Source organism: Ursus maritimus, unplaced genomic scaffold (genome assembly GCF_017311325.1).
Source record: "Ursus maritimus isolate PB19 unplaced genomic scaffold, ASM1731132v1 scaffold_26, whole genome shotgun sequence".
Taxonomy (NCBI): domain Eukaryota; kingdom Metazoa; phylum Chordata; class Mammalia; order Carnivora; family Ursidae; genus Ursus; species Ursus maritimus.
Window position 1 is genome coordinate 28,576,239 of NW_024425119.1, and position 18,361 is coordinate 28,594,599.

At 41.8% G+C, this 18,361-nt stretch overlaps 1 protein-coding gene and 1 long non-coding RNA gene across 5 annotated transcripts in view; one reads left to right on the forward strand and one right to left on the reverse strand.

The window, feature by feature from the left end:
- Window positions 1–4,380: 4,380 nt before the first annotated feature.
- Window positions 4,381–15,599, reverse strand: LOC121105410. The gene is made up of 2 exons (XR_005837895.1): window positions 15,137–15,599; window positions 4,381–5,253 (listed from the first exon to the last, which is right to left on the reverse strand). It is a non-coding gene; the product is annotated as an uncharacterized LOC121105410 (long non-coding RNA).
- Window positions 12,972–18,361, forward strand: part of RESF1 (retroelement silencing factor 1) — a 29,745-nt gene continuing 24,355 nt past the window's right edge. The window contains exons 1-3 of one of the 4 annotated variants that reach the window (XM_040642311.1): window positions 12,972–13,075; window positions 14,407–14,500; window positions 17,214–17,409. The gene's annotated coding sequence lies outside the window, so the exon portion shown is untranslated. Of the gene's footprint in view, window positions 13,076–13,383; window positions 13,484–14,406; window positions 14,501–17,213; window positions 17,410–18,361 lie in introns of those variants that run through there. The other 3 variants (XM_040642312.1, XM_008683464.2, XM_040642313.1) reach the window with 3 other exon arrangements.

Sequence of the window (18,361 nt, forward strand, 5' to 3'; positions counted from 1 at the left end):
AGGCTATTAATATTTTATTTTATTTTTCAGTATTTTCCTCATTGTCTAATGAGCACATTACTTTAAGAAGGAGGAAAACGTTGATATAAACAGAACATAGCATGTTTCAGCATGCTCTGACTCTTTTCTTTGAGGATGTGTGATGCAACAGTTTGACCTTTTGTGACTTTTACAAAAACTTATAGTTTGTGTTGCCTCCCACAACTAAGAATTTTACCTCACATAGTAGATATTTGATAGGTGATTTTTTTTAGAGTACAAGTTAACACTTTAAACTGTGATTGAACTGAAGTCTTGCAAGTTTTGACTAAGAAGACAACGTTTCTGTACTGTGTTTTTAATCAAAGGAAATTCTTCAGATGGTTTATCTATTTGGAAAATATTTTTTTAATAGACATGGGGAGGAAAAAAGCTCTACCTTATTAGGTTTAATACCTGGGCATATGCAAATTAAATAACAGCAGGAGAAAAGACACTCATTTTTTTGTATAGGGGTTCACAGAAAAGAAGTGAAACTCAGAGAAGCAGAGCTTATATACTCTTTAACAAAAGAAGGGGAGTTTGGGCTTCAAAGGACAATATATAGTGGGAAGGTAAACCTAATGGAAGATAAGGCTATTTTAATAAGGTTTTGTTTATGCAAACTCATCCTGGTGATGGTTCCTTGGCTTGGACAATAAGAGGCACTCTTGTTTCTCTGGTGGTGGTGGTTGGGGTGGGGATGTGATTCTTAATGTCTTCAGCACAAAAATAATCCTTATGCCTGGGGCACCCAGGTGGCTCAGTTGGTTAGGCATCTGCCTTTGGCTCAGGTCATGGTCCCAGGGTCCTGGGATGGAGCCCTATGTGGGGCTCCCTGCTCAGCTGGGAATCTGCTTCTCCTTCTCCCTCTGTCCCTTCCCGAGCTCATGCTTGCTCTCTCTCTCTCTCTCTCTCAAATAAATAAATAAAATCTTAAAAAAAAATAATCCTTATGCCAAAGTGGCATATTTTGGGGAGGCATATTGAGATCCCTTTCAAACAAAAAGGAATAAAGTCAAAATGTGTATAGGGTAAAAATTTACCTTTCTATGTATTGAATTCATTGCTGTGCCAAATTTATGCTTTTGGGGGTGGCAGGAAGCCACAATGGTTATGAGCAAAAACTCTTTTTTTTTAAGTTTATTAATTAATTATTTATTTATTTAAGTAATCTCTACACCCAACATAGGGCTCAAACTTATGACCCAGAGATCAAGAGTCACATGCTCTTCTGTCTGAGCCAGCCAGGTACCCCTGAGCAAAAACTCTTGATTTCCTGGCTTTTCATATTCTAGCAGTGTGCCCTTCAGCAAAATTATTAACCTCTTTGAGCTCAATTTCTTCACCTGTAGAATATTATTGTGGTAAAGATTAAGCAAGATAAGGCATAATTAGCAAAATGTCTGCCACATAGTAAATAATAAATGCTACAAACATCATTTTATGTTTCTGTTTAGAAGATGTTTATTTCATAAGGGCACCGAATCCTTGTATCAGGCAGTATTAGATTTGAGAAGCAGAATCACTATCAATAATAGAATAAGGAGTTTATTGTAGACATTAGAACTTAGACGATTATGGTAGCTGCTTGAGAAGGCTGTTGTAAAGAGCCTGATGTCGTGCAGGCTGGCAATCAGGGGAGCTGGGTATGAAGGAGGGAAGAGAACTGGATTCCATAAGGAGAAACTAGAAACCACAAGGACAAACCATGATGTTGGGTGACCTACGGTAGAAGGTGGTGCCCTTCATTGTTGGACTACTCACACACCTGTCCCAGAATTAGGAAAAGCTGAAGGAAGGGATATGGTATGTGCATAAGGAACTAGGAACTGGGTATTACCATTTACTACTGGGTAAGCTAGGACATCAGCAACAACATGTGCTCACTACCACAGTACCTGGCACCCTCTACTGACTTCCAGCATGAGAAAAATGACAACAGCTTCACATAAGCCTTCTGAAACACACTCCTGTTTCTCCTGTGGCCCACTGTGACTCAGAATCATGCAGGGAAAGAAATTATGGGAAAGTTAGTTTGAACTTAGGTAAGCTGAGGCAGTACAAAGTCACTGTATTCCTTGTCTTGTTTGTAATCCTGCCTGCTTCGGTCTGAAACCGAAAACTTAGAGGAAAAAACATACCATACCATTCAGATACTTGAAGCCCAGCTCTTTTATTTTGAAACTTGGGGACTTCAATAACAAAAATTCACTTTCTATATTCTATTTGATGAATTTGTAGTTAAGAAAACAAGTATCATTTACATCAGAACATGTAATTTCAAGTGAATCATGTATCACAGCATATAGAAATTTGTTTAGCAAAGGACTATCAAACTCTTGTGGAGAACTGGCCTCTCAGAGACGGTTGGGTCCAAGGAAATCTAAGAGGGTTGTAACAGCCTGTGCGGCATGATAGCCTTCTTGCTCGGTCCTCAAATAGTGCCCATCTACAGAGGGATTGATTGATTGATTTTAAAGATTTTTATTTATTTATTAGAGAGAGAGAGCACTAGTGGGGGGGAGAGGCAGAGGCAGAGGGAGACACAGACTCCCCGCTGAGTGTGGAGCCTGATGTGGGGCTCAATCCCAGGACCCCAAGATCATGACCTGAGCTGAAGCCAAATGCTTAACCAAATGCGCCACCCAGGCACCCCTACAGAAGGCTTTAGATATGGATCATCTAAAGGAGTTTGAAGGAAATGAGAGTGAGGTAGGTTCAATTCCCAAATAATCCCATGGCAGTTTTGCCTTCTTTTGAATGAGGAAGAACAGTGGTGGGTTCTAGAATGTCCCTGCAATGGATAAATAGGTACAGGGGAGAGGAGATTATTTTGATGTGCAAGAGCAAAGTTCTTGTCTCACAGAGTCAAAAAATGAATCCCTCGAACAAAGGAGAGTGAGAAAAACAATATTAGTTTATTTAACAAGGATATAGAAAAAAAGCTTTCAGGAGTGAGAGGGGTCCCGACATGGTTGCCACTGAGGGCTTTTAGGGATGATCTTTTATAGAAAGCTAAGCACGAAACTTAAATCTTTTTAACATCTCTATTGATAGCACCGTTGAATAAGGACTAGTGATAACACCTTCTTGTTATAACAGCTATTTGTGACCAACCAAGACCCCACCTCTGACATCTAGGACAGGCTGGTCTGGTTTGTTCCCTTATCTCTGATTTCCTTTCATCTCCCACATTTTGAATTTTGTGAACCTGATCGCGTGGCCCCCTACCTATCTCTACCTACCCAGCCCCACCTGTCCCTGCCTTAAGCCAATCTAGAAGCAGAAAAATGCTAGCTATTTTCAGTTAACAATAAAGTCTGAGCAATGTCAGGGACTGTGAGGTTAAGTGCAGGTAATAAGGCTAAGTCACCAGACTGTGGCAGCTGCTTCATCACACCCAAACAAGGTGGGTGGCCTTTTGCAATGGGGTCAAATTAGGGGATGTAAATCAATGAGTCTCTGGTGTCCATGATGTTGTTGTTAAGACCCTTAGAGTTTGTCCTGATTTTTTTTATATATATACAAATAGAAAGAAAGGGTTGTGACAATTGGGGAACCCAAGGGTGGTGAGTCTATTCAGAGCAAAGACCCAGGTGTGTATAGGAGCCAAGGGCCAGCTATCCTAAAATGGGCCACTTTGGCATGAAGATTACTTCAAGTTAAAAAGCAACCAAAACCCAGTAGATTCAGGAAAAGCTCTTTATCTCCCTCTCAACTGTCTAAAAAGAATTTAGATAGGCGACCTGCTCCAGGAAGACAGCTAATCGGCATCACATTTTGAGGAACTAGGTATAGGGTACACAGGGAGGAACCTAGCAAGGCCTGTTTGAGCCCAGTCCTCTACGTCTCATTATTCCTGAGTAACCCCCCAAACATTTGTTTACCAAACATTTTCTTTTTTTCATCTTCCTGTGAATTGCATGCATTCCTTCCCTCTGAAGTCCCAGACCCCTAACCCCTTCTCCTTAGTTCAGAACGACATGTACACCTCATTTTTGCCTGACCATCTGTGGAATTTCCATGTCCATCTGGATTCCCTGTACATACAAAAGTAAATTTGTTTTTTTTTTTCCTGTTAACCTGTCTTATATCAATTTGATTCTTAGTCTGGCTAGAAGGACATTGGAGGGGACAGGAAATTCCTGATCCCTGACATGTGTCAACTACAGATCATATAAAGGGGCAGCCAGTACCAAAAGTTAGGAATGCGATGTCTACAATATCCCAGGAGTCCAAGAACTCTTCTACGTTATGCTTTGGTGATTAGTAAGGTAAGGTCCTGAAGAGCTTCCACTCTGTGATGGGAAAGAAATTCTCCATTTTGTGCAATAATGTCATGACCAAGTTAACATTTCCTGCCCTTATAGAAACAATGTTTATTGGAGAATGCCAGGTATGAGAAGTCTCCAAACAAGCAGTCTCACTTGTAAAAGGACGGCATGTTAACAGGAGGGGTCAGTTGAAGTCTGGCTAATTTGGGGAACAGAATGTCAAAGATGGTCCTTAAGAAAGAGAGGAACAATTCTTGTAGATTGATAATCATTGTTTGGTCAAGAGCGAAGCAGGAGACGAGGGTCTTCTCTCACAGAATTGAAGAATGAATCTCGCAGACAAAGGAGAATGAGCAAAGCCATAGAATTTTACAAAGCAAAGATACAAAGCTCTCAGGAGTGAGAGGGGTCCTGACCAGGGGTTGCCAGTGAGGGCTTTTATTGGCATTGTTTTATTTAAAACTGACCAGGAAACTTGTAGCCTTGCAATTCCCATGACGTCTTTTGTTGAGCAAGGTTTTATGATAACATCTCTGATGGTTAACTTTTCCTTTGAGGACTGGTCATTTTTTTGTGTGTGGTCATTTTCTGTTTTCTGTGGTCACAATGTAATTATCATCAAACATTTCGATCCTAGCAGTTAGGTCAGGGTGGTCTGATTTTTCTTCCTGATTTTTGTTTTTGTTCTGTCTCAGCGCCTGCATACCTGAAATACACTCGGAGCCTAGTTGGGGCCCCTATTCTTTCCCTACCTATANCAAAGTCTGATCCCTTCCCTATTCATTCTCCCCCCTGGAAGAGGATCCCTAACTGCTTTTAAAGAGTAGGGACGATGAGAGCTCTGACTTCTTCATGCTGGAAAGGGAGGGTGTGAGGGTGTGGCAGTCAGAGTCTACCCAGGGGTTGGTCAGGAGGTCCACGGTATGGCTCCGGAGATGTCGAAAGGCATGAGGACAAGCTGGACAAGCATCGACAAAAACAGAAAAACACAAACCAATGATTATTTCCACTAGCAAAATAGCATTCCTGAAATAATGACCCCATTCTCCAACCCAGCTGAACAATCTAGGAGAGACCCTGATTTTGTCCAGTTTGGCTTGAATGTCATTTATTAATTGTGAGACTTCATGAGAATTGTCAGTTACGTAAAAAGAACACATGTGTGGAAACTCTTTACAATCTAAGTGATGTAGAAGTAGTTAAGTAATCAATGGCTGCCCGATTCTGCAGAAGTCCTGCCCTAACTGCTTAGTTCTTGATTTAGAGCATCTATCTCCTGGGACATGTCATTTAAGGTTCTACTGAGTAGGCAGACAGTTTGTTTTATCTCATGGTGTAAGATTTGTCCAAGTGCGGGGAGTCCCACCAGGGAGAGGGCCAAGGCTGCTATTTCCCTCTCTGATAGGAGAGCTACATTATCATCACAATGGGGGTGGGAGGGTGGGATGAGGCAACTCTCATTGATAATGCGTCCCTGGGTGTGATATATCAATACTCCTAGTTTGCCTGTAGAACACAGCCCCAGGAATTGTTTAGGGATGATGTAATAGGCCATACAGGCACAAAACAGCTCCCATCTCTAGGGAGGTAAAAGTTCTTAGTTGGGGATGGGAAGTGTAAAATAAAATTGTATTGAGTAGTAGGCTCATTACTGGCTATGCATATGCAGTTGGCTCTGATTATATGTTTTAGATGTATTGGGGGTCTGAATTGCAGGAAAGTATTCCAAACTGAGTGGCAAGACTCTTGAGTTGTAAAACTTTGGCCTGGGTGGCCCCCACACCCACCAGACTATTGAAAAGCAAGTTTCGTGAGGAGTTACCGTCAGCATCACAAGACTGAGATTGCTTCATAATATTTAGAGCCATATGTATCCAAAAGTTGGATGGGGCCAATGGTCTTATGGGTTCCAGGTTTATAGTAATGGGAAGGGAACTTTTATAGTAACTATGGGGAGATTCTTTTCATATTTTTACACGGGTGTATTTTCCTGCATCTAATAATATACTGGAGGCCAACTGAATATGCATAGCCTGTAATGAGCCTACTACTCAATGCAACTTTGCTTTACACTTCCCATCCCCAACTAGTAACTTACACCCACCTAGAGAATGGGATCTGTTTTGACAAGAGGAGTGGAGGGTAATAATAGGTAGGGGCTATGGTCATGTGCAAGAAGGTGTGATGAGGAACAGCTGTGGGGACAAGGACAGTAGCAGGTGTGGAAAATTCTCAGACCATCAGTGTCTCTAACAACATTCAATGTCATTTGGATATCACCACTGATAATGAACTGACCTAACAAAACTGGGCTGAAATTCAGTCTTTAAAAACTAGTTCCCTACAGTGGTAGAATTTATCTGCCTTGACCATGAATCTAAACAGAATAGTAGTTTCAACAAAGAATGAATTGATGCCTCTTACATTCAGTTTCCCAAACTCAAGCTCTTAGCATCTGAATTGCTAGGGTATTTTCCTTTTTGACAGCGGAACTCTATGGCCACCTCCCACCCTCTTTCCTTTTTGTTTTCCAAATTGGCCTTGAATTTTGTTTTCCAGTTGGTAATTCAACTCACCTGATCTTTTTGGCTGTTCAAATAAACACAACAAGGAGATCACTTTACATAAATTGAGACGTAAACAGCGATTGTTTTTTTTTTTTTAAGGCTTTATTTATTCACTTGAGAGAGTGAGCACAAGCAGGGGGAGGGACAGAGGGGGAGGGAGAAGCAGGCTCCTGGCTAAGCAGGGAGCCTGACCTGGGGCTCGATCCCCAGACCCTGAGATCATGACCCTAGCCGAAGGCAGACGCTCAACCAGCTGAGCCACACAGGCGCCCTGAGAAGTAAATAGCCATTGTTAATGATGGGGAAGGATAACTTTCTGGGTGTTAATGGAAATTCTTACAGCCTTCAAAGGAAATAATCTGGCAATACCTGTTATGTTAAAATTACAATTCAACCCCACAGGCCTCCTCCTGGGAATCCTTCCAATGTTTATGGATTGTTCTTAAGTGGCAAAAATTGGAAACAAAGTGAATTTCAATTGGATAATGATACATTTTAACTAACTATTAAAAATGACTATAGCAACTGCCATGACCTGGAGGCATTGCTATGGCTTGTTGAATAAAGCCAGAATCAGAGAAGTGTGTACCATATGCTATTTAATAAAATGGTGACTAAAATATCTCTGTATGGGTGTGTATTTATCAATACATGGTTGAGTGAACATGGAGAAAAACACTGAAGTACAAATGGATGAAGGGGAATTGGTGGTTCATCCCTGCACCCAAACCATGTGTATTATTATTGAGTAAGTCTTGAAATCAGGTTGTGAAAGTCCTTCAAGTGTTTTTCAGGATTGTTATTGCTGTTCTTGTTCCTTTCTATTTCCAGGCTCATGTCTTCAATTATTCTCTTCTTGTCAAATCCAAAGGAGATTTTCCTATTTACTTTTCCTTGGTATTTAACAAATGGAACATTTTTTACTCACCTAGCTCATTCTCTTTCTTTGCCTGTGTAACAACATTCTCCTGGTTTTCCTTCTTTCTTTCTGGCTATTCCTTTGTATCTTTAAGGCTTATCCTTCTCTTGTGCCATTAAACATTAGAGTTTTTTGAGGCTTTGTCCTCATCACATTTCTCATTTTCCATTTCACATAAGGTAATACTCCTTCATATCCAGAGTTTTAATAAACTTTCAAAAGACTGAAATTTACTTCTCTCTCAGTTAAATAATCTAGCTGTTCCAGGCTGGTGGAGAGTTCTTCTTTACAGATCTTTCAGTATCTATTTTCCTTCCACTTCGTTCCTTAAACATTGCCTTGGGTAGGGGTTATAACCTGGAGTCTGTTATATTACTTCTCTCTTACTGCCATAATAAATTACCACAAACTGAGCTGCTTAAACAACACCTACTTATTATCTCACAGAATTCACTTCCAAGCCCTTTCAGGTTGTTGGCAGAATTTACTTCCTTTTCATGTTTTCCTTGTGGTCCCTTCCATTTGAGCCAGCAACAGTGAGTTGAGCCTCTCTTGTGCTTTCAGTCTCAGACTACCACCTCTGCCACATCTCTCTGACCTCCTCCCCCATCTTCCTCTTCTGCTTTTAAGGGGTCATATGATTACATTGGGCTGGATCCACCCAGATAATCCAAACTCACTTGCTTATTTTAAGGTCAGCTGATTAGTAATTTTAGTTATCTCTGCAAAATCCCTTTTGTAGGTAGACAACATAACCATGAGGTAACATCAGGAAGTAAAGATTACAAGGGCCAAAATTCTGCCTACTACATTCATGGATAGAATTTAATAATACCATGGATTTGGATGGTGAAGGAGTTTGGGACAGTGGGACAACCCCCCCCCAAACCACCCCCACTTTGGCATTTGGCATGTGGACTATTTTGAGCTGAAGGCAGTTAAGACCTTGTGGCCTTAGGAGAAACTTTTGCCCCTCCCTTTACTATATAGAAGAGTCTAAATTGGAGGGTCTTTCCAGAATAAGGGTTATTAGCAAAGATAAATTTTATCTGAGTGACCCATCTGTATGGCATGGCAAACATCTAATTACCAAACATCTGCTCTTTTCTTATCACCCTGTGAATTACATTCCTTTCATCTGAAGTCCCAGACCCCTACCCCATTCTCCTTAGTCCAGAGTGAAACATAGCACCTCATTTTGCCTATCTTTGGAATTTCCATGTGTATGTGGATTCCTCATACATACGCTATTAACTTTATGTTCTCCAGTTAATCTGTCTCATGTCAATTTGATTCTTTTTTTTTTTTTTTTTTTTAAGATTTTATTTATTTATGTGACAGAGAGACAGCCAGCGAGAGAGGGAACACAGCAGGCGAGTGAGAGAGGAAGAAGCAGGCTCCCAGCGGAGGAGCCCGATGTGGGACTCGATCCCGGAACGCCGGGATCACGCCCTGAGCCGAAGGCAGACGCTTTAACGACTGCGCTACCCAGGTGCCTTCATGTCAATTTGATTCTTAATCCAGTTAGAAGGACCCTTGAAGGGGACCTTGCTCCCTTGAAGGAATACTTGCTCCCTGATAACGGCAAACAATTAACTCTATTTTCACTAATGTTTTACTGAAATGTACCATATCCTTTGTTGATCGATTAAGAAGAGGGTGTGAAGCAACTAAAGTATTTATCTGGGGTGTTAGAGATTGCAATCTGGAAAACACAGAGTCCATCGAAATCCAAAGTATGCTTGAATTGGGAATTCGCAAATTATGAGTGGGAATCGCAGGCCTATAAAGGCAAAAAACACAAGTTAACGTAATTTGTTTTGGAGGAATTCTGATTGGTGCTGGCAGTTTCAACTGACTATCTAATACATGATTGGCTGTTTAGCTAACAAGTATTAGGTTATCTCTATTTCAGTCCAAAGTAGAAGGATGTGTCCCAAGAGGTGGTCCAGTTGCAACTGACAAAAGTCAAAACCTCATGGTATTCTGAGAATTGAAACAGAAGATGTGCACAGGTCTTACTTCCTCAATATCCTTCTAACTCCACTTGGAGTGACTGTCTTAGCAATGGTTACTTCATTTTGAATCTTCTTTCACATCTTTTATTATGAATGTTGGCAAAAAAAAAAAAATCCACAGTAACATAGCAGTATTAACAGTAAATTTGTCAACATAAAAATCACAGGGATTTTCATATTATTAGAGTTAATGCAGATGACCTTGAAATATCATTTTGGTCCATCAGTTAAAAAAAAAATCACAGCTGTTATTGGATCTGCTACTAGATCTTATTTGTCAATAAAGAAATACATATTACCATGTCACAATTAGTTTTTAAAATATTTTGAGAACTTTCATATTGAACTAATTTCCTTTGTAATCTTATATATTTTACTTTAAGCATTCCCAAACATTATTCTAAGTAGGAGTCTATGGGTTCTACTAAGCTACCAAAGAGGTTTATGGCCCCTAAAAGGAAAAGAATTCCTGTCCTCAGGAATTATGGTCCTTTGTATGGTTGAAATTTGATTATTGCTTTTTCTACATTGCAACTCAAACAAATGAGAATGATAGAGGAATTTTGGGTTAAAGCATTCCCTTAGGCAGAAGTTGCATACAACATTTCTGCTCAGACGTCATTTTGAGAACTGAAATGTGGCAATACTTAGCTGCAAGAGAGCTTGGGGAATGTAGCCTCCAGTTATGTGACCCTGTACCCAGTTAAGTATTATTAACAGGAAGGGGAAACAGAACATAGGAGACATTCAAGAAAAGAAAAAGAAAACCAATGACCTAATTTACAACTTAAATGAATAATAGTTACATTTGTATACCACTATAATTTCCTACTATAGACATGCTAATGATGTCATGCACTTTTCTTTCTTTTTTTAAGATTTATTTATTTATCTTAGAGAGTGTGTGTGCATGGCGGTGGGAGGGGCAGAAGGAGAAAGAGAATTTCAAGCAGACTCCCCATTGAGCACAGAGCCTGACATGGGGCATGATCTCATGACCCTGAGACCATGACCTGAGCCAAATGCTTAACTGACTGAGCCAGCCAGGTGCCCCATGTCATGCACTTTTCTAAAACATGTTTTATAAGTTTAGGAGTTAACAAGCCTTGAGGCTAAGTATTATGCTTTTGAAAGATTGAGATAGTATCTATAGTCAAATTAATTTTGAATTTTTGCTTTTGAATGCTGGGAAACATAGGGAGAGGATGTGTAATTTATGATAGGAGAGACAGCATAGAGCAATCTAATCTTTTGGGGAAATCTTTCCTCAGCCTGAACATCTGGATAACAAGATGTTTTGGCACACTGTTGTAAGTACCCGAAAGAGAAGGCAACGTAGGCGTGCCTGGGTGGCTCAGTCGGTTAAGCATGTGCCTTCGGCTCAGGTCATGGTCTCAGTCAGGGTCTGCTTCTCCCTCTCTCACTCTCTCTCTCTCTCAAATAAATAAATAAAATCTTTACCAAAAAACTTTTTAAGAGAAGGCAGTATAAAGTCTAGCCCTGGATTAAACATACTTTCAAGTCCTAGAGATTGTGTTCCCTTTGCAAGTCTCCTTGCTGGGGATCCTTCAGGGCTGCTATATTGATGAATGCCAGTTGTACTTTAGGATTTGTGGAAAGACCAAACACTTTCAGGAAGTCAGACAAGCATCACTTATCTAAAGGAGAAAGGAGAAAGTCAGCATAAACACAAAGATACATGGCAGAGAGACCAATGACTTCATCCCAAATACTGCTGTAGCTTCCTCGGCATTAAATCTTGCTGGTAAGCCTTCCTTAGGCTGTATAGGAGGGGGGTGTGCATCCGACTTTCTGGCAATGAAACTCCCTGCCCCTTGGGTTGATTTCTCGCAGCTGATCTGTGTGGCATAGGCTCTGGAAAACCCCTTCTCTGAGCCAAGTGCACCACTCCATCCTCCAGGACACAGTCTAAGTTATGTATTCGTTTACGTAGTGATCTCAAAAACCTATTAAGTAAGTACAGGTATCCCCTGCTTTTCACTCTTCAAAAGGTCTCCTAATGCCATTTAGCTTTTACTAAAGACCTACATTAGTACTTGTTTTCGCTAACTCATAGAAATCTGAAGAAGATTTTTGTGTTCATGAAAAAAGGTGATAAGTTAAAATAGCATTCAGCATTTATTTTACTGCGTGTACCCTGAGCAGCCAGAGTGGCACCACCAAGCTCCTTCCTTGGGAACTACATTGAGTATCTCAGCATTGAGCTGCTTTAGCTTTTAACTATGTCTCTGAGCATCTGTGCTTTATCCCAATTCATTTCATGCATCTGTTAGCAAGATGTGTCCTAAGGAAAGCCTAAAAGGAGTTGTTTTTTGGGTCTGGGAATGCCCAGAAATGTTTCCATATAAATTAATGGTAATTGCTTCCTCACTTTACACCATTTTGGCTTAGGAAAGTTTTCATAGGAATCCTCTACCTTTGGGTAGCAGGAGAAACCTGCACTCCTGTTATTCTTTTAGAGGCAGGAAAACTGAACAGAGACAGGTTAAGTGATTTTCCCAAAGTTGTATGGCTAGTGAATGGCATAGCCAAGATCAACCTCAAGGGCAAGGAATATCTCACTACGGCAACTACCCACGTCTGCCCTTTCTTATTCTTAACCACTCAGTCGTATTCCCTTATTTACTTCTTCCTATACAAGCCCTCAAATAAAAAAGGTCTATTTTCTTTGAGAAATTTCCTCTGTGTTAATGGATGTTCTCCCTATTCCAATGGCCTGGGCAAAAAAATTATCTCCTTAGCTTCACTTGGTGCGCTTTTTTTTCACATGTTTTATAGAAAGTTTGCTGACCCCATTCGCTAAATTATTGGTTCTGAGACCAGCAGCAGCAGCCTATCCCGGGAACTTGTTAGAAATCTACATTTTCAGCCCTACTTTAGCCCACTGAATTGGCAATTTTGCAGGCGGTGCTCTTTAATCCTTTTGTAACGAGCTCTCTCAACGATTCTGATGCAAGCGAAAGGCAGAGAACCACTGACAGAGACGGTTTCTCAGTCAGACAAGAGAACGTGCCTTTGCAAATCTCGCCGCCAGGGACTAGAAAGCCAGGCTGGCCACAACCTTACGTATGCGGGAGGCACTAGGACCCGGGCGGACCGCTGCCGCCCACGGCCGGGGGCGGGGCCAAGCTGTACGGGGAGCCGGGGCCTCGCTGCTCGACCCGCCCCTGGAGGCGGACCGAGCTGACTTAAACTCAGGGGCCCGGGAGGCCGAGCGTCCTGCCAGCTTGCCCGCGCTGGGCGTTGCGCCCGTTGGTAAGTGTGGGGCCGGGTGGTTCGCAGCGCGTCGCTCGCCTTCTCGGGTCCCCGGCGGGGCGCTGGGCGCCAGAAGTGCAGGCGCCCGCGGGCTAGGGCCCGGCGCGCGGCGGCGGGCGCTTTTGTTCTGAAGCGAGGACGGAGTCGCGGGGTCGCGGGCGCTCAGGCGGCTCCGGGCCTCGGCCCGGCGGCTCCCGCGCTCGGCCGCCAGCAGCTCGGCCGGCCGCCCCGCTCGTGGCCCTGCGGGCGGCGCGGGACTGGCTGTGGCCAGCCGCGGACGCCGAGCCCGAGCCGGAGGGCGGCGCCTCGCTGGGTGTTTTCTTTAAATTGCCTTACTCCTTGCGGTGGAGGTCGCGGGTGGAGAGAGCGAGTACGCATTTTGTTGAACTACAAGCGGTTGTTTAGGCGGTAGGTGTGAGAAAAGCTTACGTTTTTAATTATTTCCTGTCGTCGGCGTGAAAAAAAAAAAAATCTTTGTTTGGCATTTACTGTTTCTCGAGCGTTCCTTTCCTCCCCACCTCCATTATGCTGACCCTCCTGAAACTGGATTGCTCGGCTTGTATCTATCTCCGAGTGGCCCGCGAACGCCTCTGTTCCGCAGATGCTTTCTGTTCCTCAGCAGTAGTTAGTTCCTCGAGGCATTTTTAAATGCACAAATGCATATCGATTCTAGGTGTTCTCCAGGGATGCGAATGCCCTAAGCAAGTGTCCTTAAGGTCTTGAGTTCAGCAGCAACCTTCAGGGGAATCCTTTCAGTGAAAACAATTCATTTGTGATACTTTAAAGAGCCTATTTTTAAAATAGAACAGCCGGTGATGTGATTCAACTTGGGGTGAATAGGCGGGTCGCAGAGCTTGTTTGGGGGATTTTTCTTTTTAATGTTGGCTGTAAACCGTATGTTTCATTCAGTGTGAACATGCATGAATGTTAAGATTTCAGTTACTTTTTTCTAATGTACAGAGGAGATTCGGATTATCTTAAGTATTCCAGTCAGGAAAATTGCAAAGATAAAGTGTTTTTGTTTTAGAATGGTAAGACAGTAGTGAACCTGGAGGACCGCACATGAATTCTAACTTAAACAGTGAATGATACTTTAGGCCACACCTAGTTTCTATTTCTGTTACTTTGCACACCTAATACGAATTTTGTAAACTTAGTATGTTTTTGGTGCAACCTTAAAGGAACACAAGTTTTGCACAGCAGTGTCATACCAAGTAAACAGATTAGCATGTGTTTTTATTGTAACTTTAAGGTAAATTTCATATAAATAAAAATATATAAACTTTATATTGAATTATTATTAATTACGAAACGTTTCTTGCTCTTCCTAGGACCAAAGAAGTAAACGCTGTGTGAAGGGGGAACACATGTTTGGAGGGAAATGGGAACGTACACAGTAATAAAAGAGTAAGATTGTACTTATAAGTAAGTATGTTACCTCCAAGTAACCTACTTTAATTAATCTGTTAGGGAATAAAATTATTAATTAAATGAATCAGCATTGGTTAAACATTAAATGGTAGGACACAATGGATTCGATGACAGAGCTTGAGGAGAAATACTATGGTTGACATAGCATAGAGAATTCAGTTAATCTTCCAAAGATAAGGGAGAGTAGATAATGGTGAGGTGACTGGTTCAAGTTACTCAGGCAGAGGTCTAAAGATTGTTTCTTGATTTTTTAAAATTTATTTTTATTATTTCTGGCAAGGGATTGGGGTAAAGCAGCACAGAGCACAAGAGAACCATTCTGTGAGATACCAACCTAGAAAGCCGGAGTGATCACCTCCAGTGCTTCCATTCTGTAAACACCAAGTTGCATTAGGAAATATTCTGTAGTAATTGAGACCATGGCCTTGCAATGGATTGCTGAGCTTCAGATCTTGGCTCTACCATTTATTATCTATACAACCTTGGGGAAATTATTTAATCTTTTGCCTCAGTTTTCTTATCTGTAAAATGGGGATGACAGAGCACCTAGCTCATAACGTTGGGATAAGTTACATGATTTTTATTCATATAACATGTAAGGGGGCGGAAATTAGGAATGTCACACCCTACCTTAATGGACGCGGCAACTCAACCCCACGAAGTCGAGAGAGACAGTTCTTGATGCAATCACACGACGCTTTATTGCAGGACCAGCGCGCTGGGGCTCATCTCTTAACCCATTCAGGGGCAGCGGAGAAGAGCCCCGAGCTATGAATGGGTTAGGTTTTTATGGGGGCTTGTGGGCGTGACCCTCAGGAGACAGTCTTTGGGGTGTTTGCAGTTTCTACCCAATTAAGAGTCCGGTTGGCCAGTACAAACTGTCCAATAGGAAATTTAGGTCATGCCACTTGGCGCGAGGAACTATCAGAGAGTTCCAGAAGGTGCAGGGTGGTGGTCTTTCGGAGGGTCTCTCTGGGCGTCATCCTGGGTGGAGGGTGGGATGGTAACATGCCGGGGGGGGGGGTGATAGCTCTGGGTGGGATACAATTAGGCACCCCTCCACCCAGGGGCTCGATTTATCTGTTTATCTTTCGCAAGCAGGCGTGCACAGAAGCGAGAAGGCAAAGCTGTGGTTAGCATTTTTCCAAGTAGGTCCCTTCCTTAAAGTATTTGGGGCGCCCAAACTTTGCTTAAGGGGATTTTCAGTTATGTTCCTCCACGTATGTTTTCTTGCAACCAAACAACTTCAAATATGTCCTTTCATTCACACTTGGAACAGCTGCTCGCTGTAAGTGGTAAGTGGTCAGTAAATTTTAGCTGTTGACCTGTTAGAGGAAAGATATGTTATAGTCTAAGACAACAGTATGTCTAATAGGAAATTCAGTTTGCTCATTTAAGCTCTACGTTTATCAACTCTTTACCAGCTTTGTGTTGATTAAACCCTTCACTATAGATCCTTCTGTAGGTTCAAATTTTGTAGGGAAGTACCAAACACAGCTCTCGTTTTTACCTGCAGGCTTAATTTGTTGTTGTTGTTGTTTTTTGAAAGATTTTATTTATTTATTTGACAGAGACAGCCAGCGAGAGAGGGAACACAAGCAGGGGGAGTGGGAGAGGAAGAAGCAGGCTCCTAGCGGAGGAGCCTGATGTGGGGTTCAATCCCAGGACGCTGGGATCATGCCCTGAGCCGAAGGCAGACGCTTAACGACTGTGCCACCCAGGCGCCCCTACCTGCAGGCTTAATTTGAAATCAGGAATGCTTCTATTAAATTCCTTATTTAGGGCTGATTTGCCCAAAAGCCTTGTTTTTCCATATTATTGTGTGATGAACAGGAATCTCTTCCCGTTTAAATTGTCGATGTCTTGCACAAATAGTGCAGATGTTTAGGGAATTGATCTTGCTTTTAAAAAGATACTTATCGGGGGCACCTGGGTGGCTCAGTCAGTTAAATATCTGACTTTGGCTAGGGTCATGGTCTCAGGGTCCTGGGATTGAGCCCCATGTCTGGCTCTGCATCCAGCTCTGCTCAGCTCTGCTCTGTCCAGCTCCTCCCCGTTCTGTGCTGGGGGATGGCATCGTTTGCTTATCCTCCTTCCTCCCCACTCCTGCACGCACCCATGCTCGCTCTCTCAAATAAGTGATGTAATCTTTAAAAATAAGTAAAAAGGTATTTATAAAGGTGAATTTCCAGATTTATTTGTGTGTGTAACGAGGCCTTCTCCACCCTCCTGCCCCAATCCCCCTATGCAAGGCATACTCTGAAACAGACGTGGAAAACATTCAGTTTGAGATAGAGAGACACAGTTTACCAACTCTGTCTCCAGAAATGCAAGTTAAAATTTACTTTGTAATAAGCCTTGCAAAGAAAGAAGTAATCTTGTGGACTTTGAAGAATTCTAAATGCTTTGTTGGGAGGGAGCGTTGTGTGTATATTCTTGAGATCTTAAGTGTGCTTGTAAATGGAAGAGCAATGTTGGAGGCTGGCCTGTAGAGGTAAATGTCTCAAGTGAGACACTGGCTTGTAGTTATAATGACTACAGAGATTTAACGACAATCTCTAGGATTCTCTTGAGATGTATTAAATTACAAGACTTTATTTCTAAGTAAAATCTTTATGGTTAAGGTTGCAAAGTGTGTTATAAGAACTATTGTCCACCTTAGCTTTTAAGAAACAAACAAATCATAAGCAAATTATTTTTTTTTAAGCCCCAAAAGGTAATTTATTGGATCACATCATTTAGAAGTTCAAGTAGCTGCATCTTCGACTGGATCTATCATCTGAATCTAAGGAAAGAATATTTTAACGACTTTTGAGACACTCCATCTTTGAGCTCTGCTGTGTTCAGCATTGACTTCATTCTCAGACACACCTCCCTTCTTTAAGTGGCTGCAGCATCTCCAGGTATATATCCAGATAGCTTCAACTTGGACATGCCTTGTGTTTGGTTGCTTTACCAAAAATCTATAATTTCATTGGCTTTCATTGGGTCATGTGCACATATGTGCTAATAACAGGGAAATGCTGTGTTTGGTTTTTTAAACTACGGTTCAGAGATGTAATTCATATACCATATTCACTAATTCAGTTTGTCCATTTACAGAGTACAGTGATTTTCAATGTATTCACATGGTTTGCAACCATCACTGCAATCAATTTTAGAACAATTTCTTGACCCCCCAGAACAATCTCCATGCTCACTAATGATGTTGACTCAAATGACGATGAGGCTGTAAAGCGACCTAAAGGGTTTCTTTGGCGTCTTAGGGACTGCAATCTGGAACACAGAGTTGACTGAAATCCAGAGTGTGCTCCAACGGGTGGGGAGTGCAGGCTTATATAGGCAGAAACCACAAGGTTACATAACTTGTTTTGGAAGAATAATGATTGGTGCTAGCAGAATTTAAACTAACTGTAATACACGATTGACTGTTTGGCTAATAGGCATTAACATTCTCTCTATTTCAGTCCAAAGTAGGAGGGTGTGTTCCAGGAGGTGGTCTAGTTGCAGTTGACAAAAGTCAAAAGTTCATGGTGTTCCAAAAATTGAAACAAGACGAGCACAGGCCCTATTTCCCTAATATCCTTCTGACTCTATTTAGAGTGACTCTTAGTAGTGCTTACTCTGTTTTGGAATCTTGTTTCACAAATCACTCTCCACTCACCCCCAACCCAAGCATTCCCAGGCAACTATTAATCTAGTTTCTGTCTCTAGGTTTGTGTGTTCTGCACATTTCTTATAGATGAATTAATAATATATGATCTTTGTGACCTTTCTCTCACCTCACTTGTTGTTTCCAAGGTTTATCCATGTTGAAGTATGTATGTACTTCACTGCTTTGGCCAAGTAATAGTC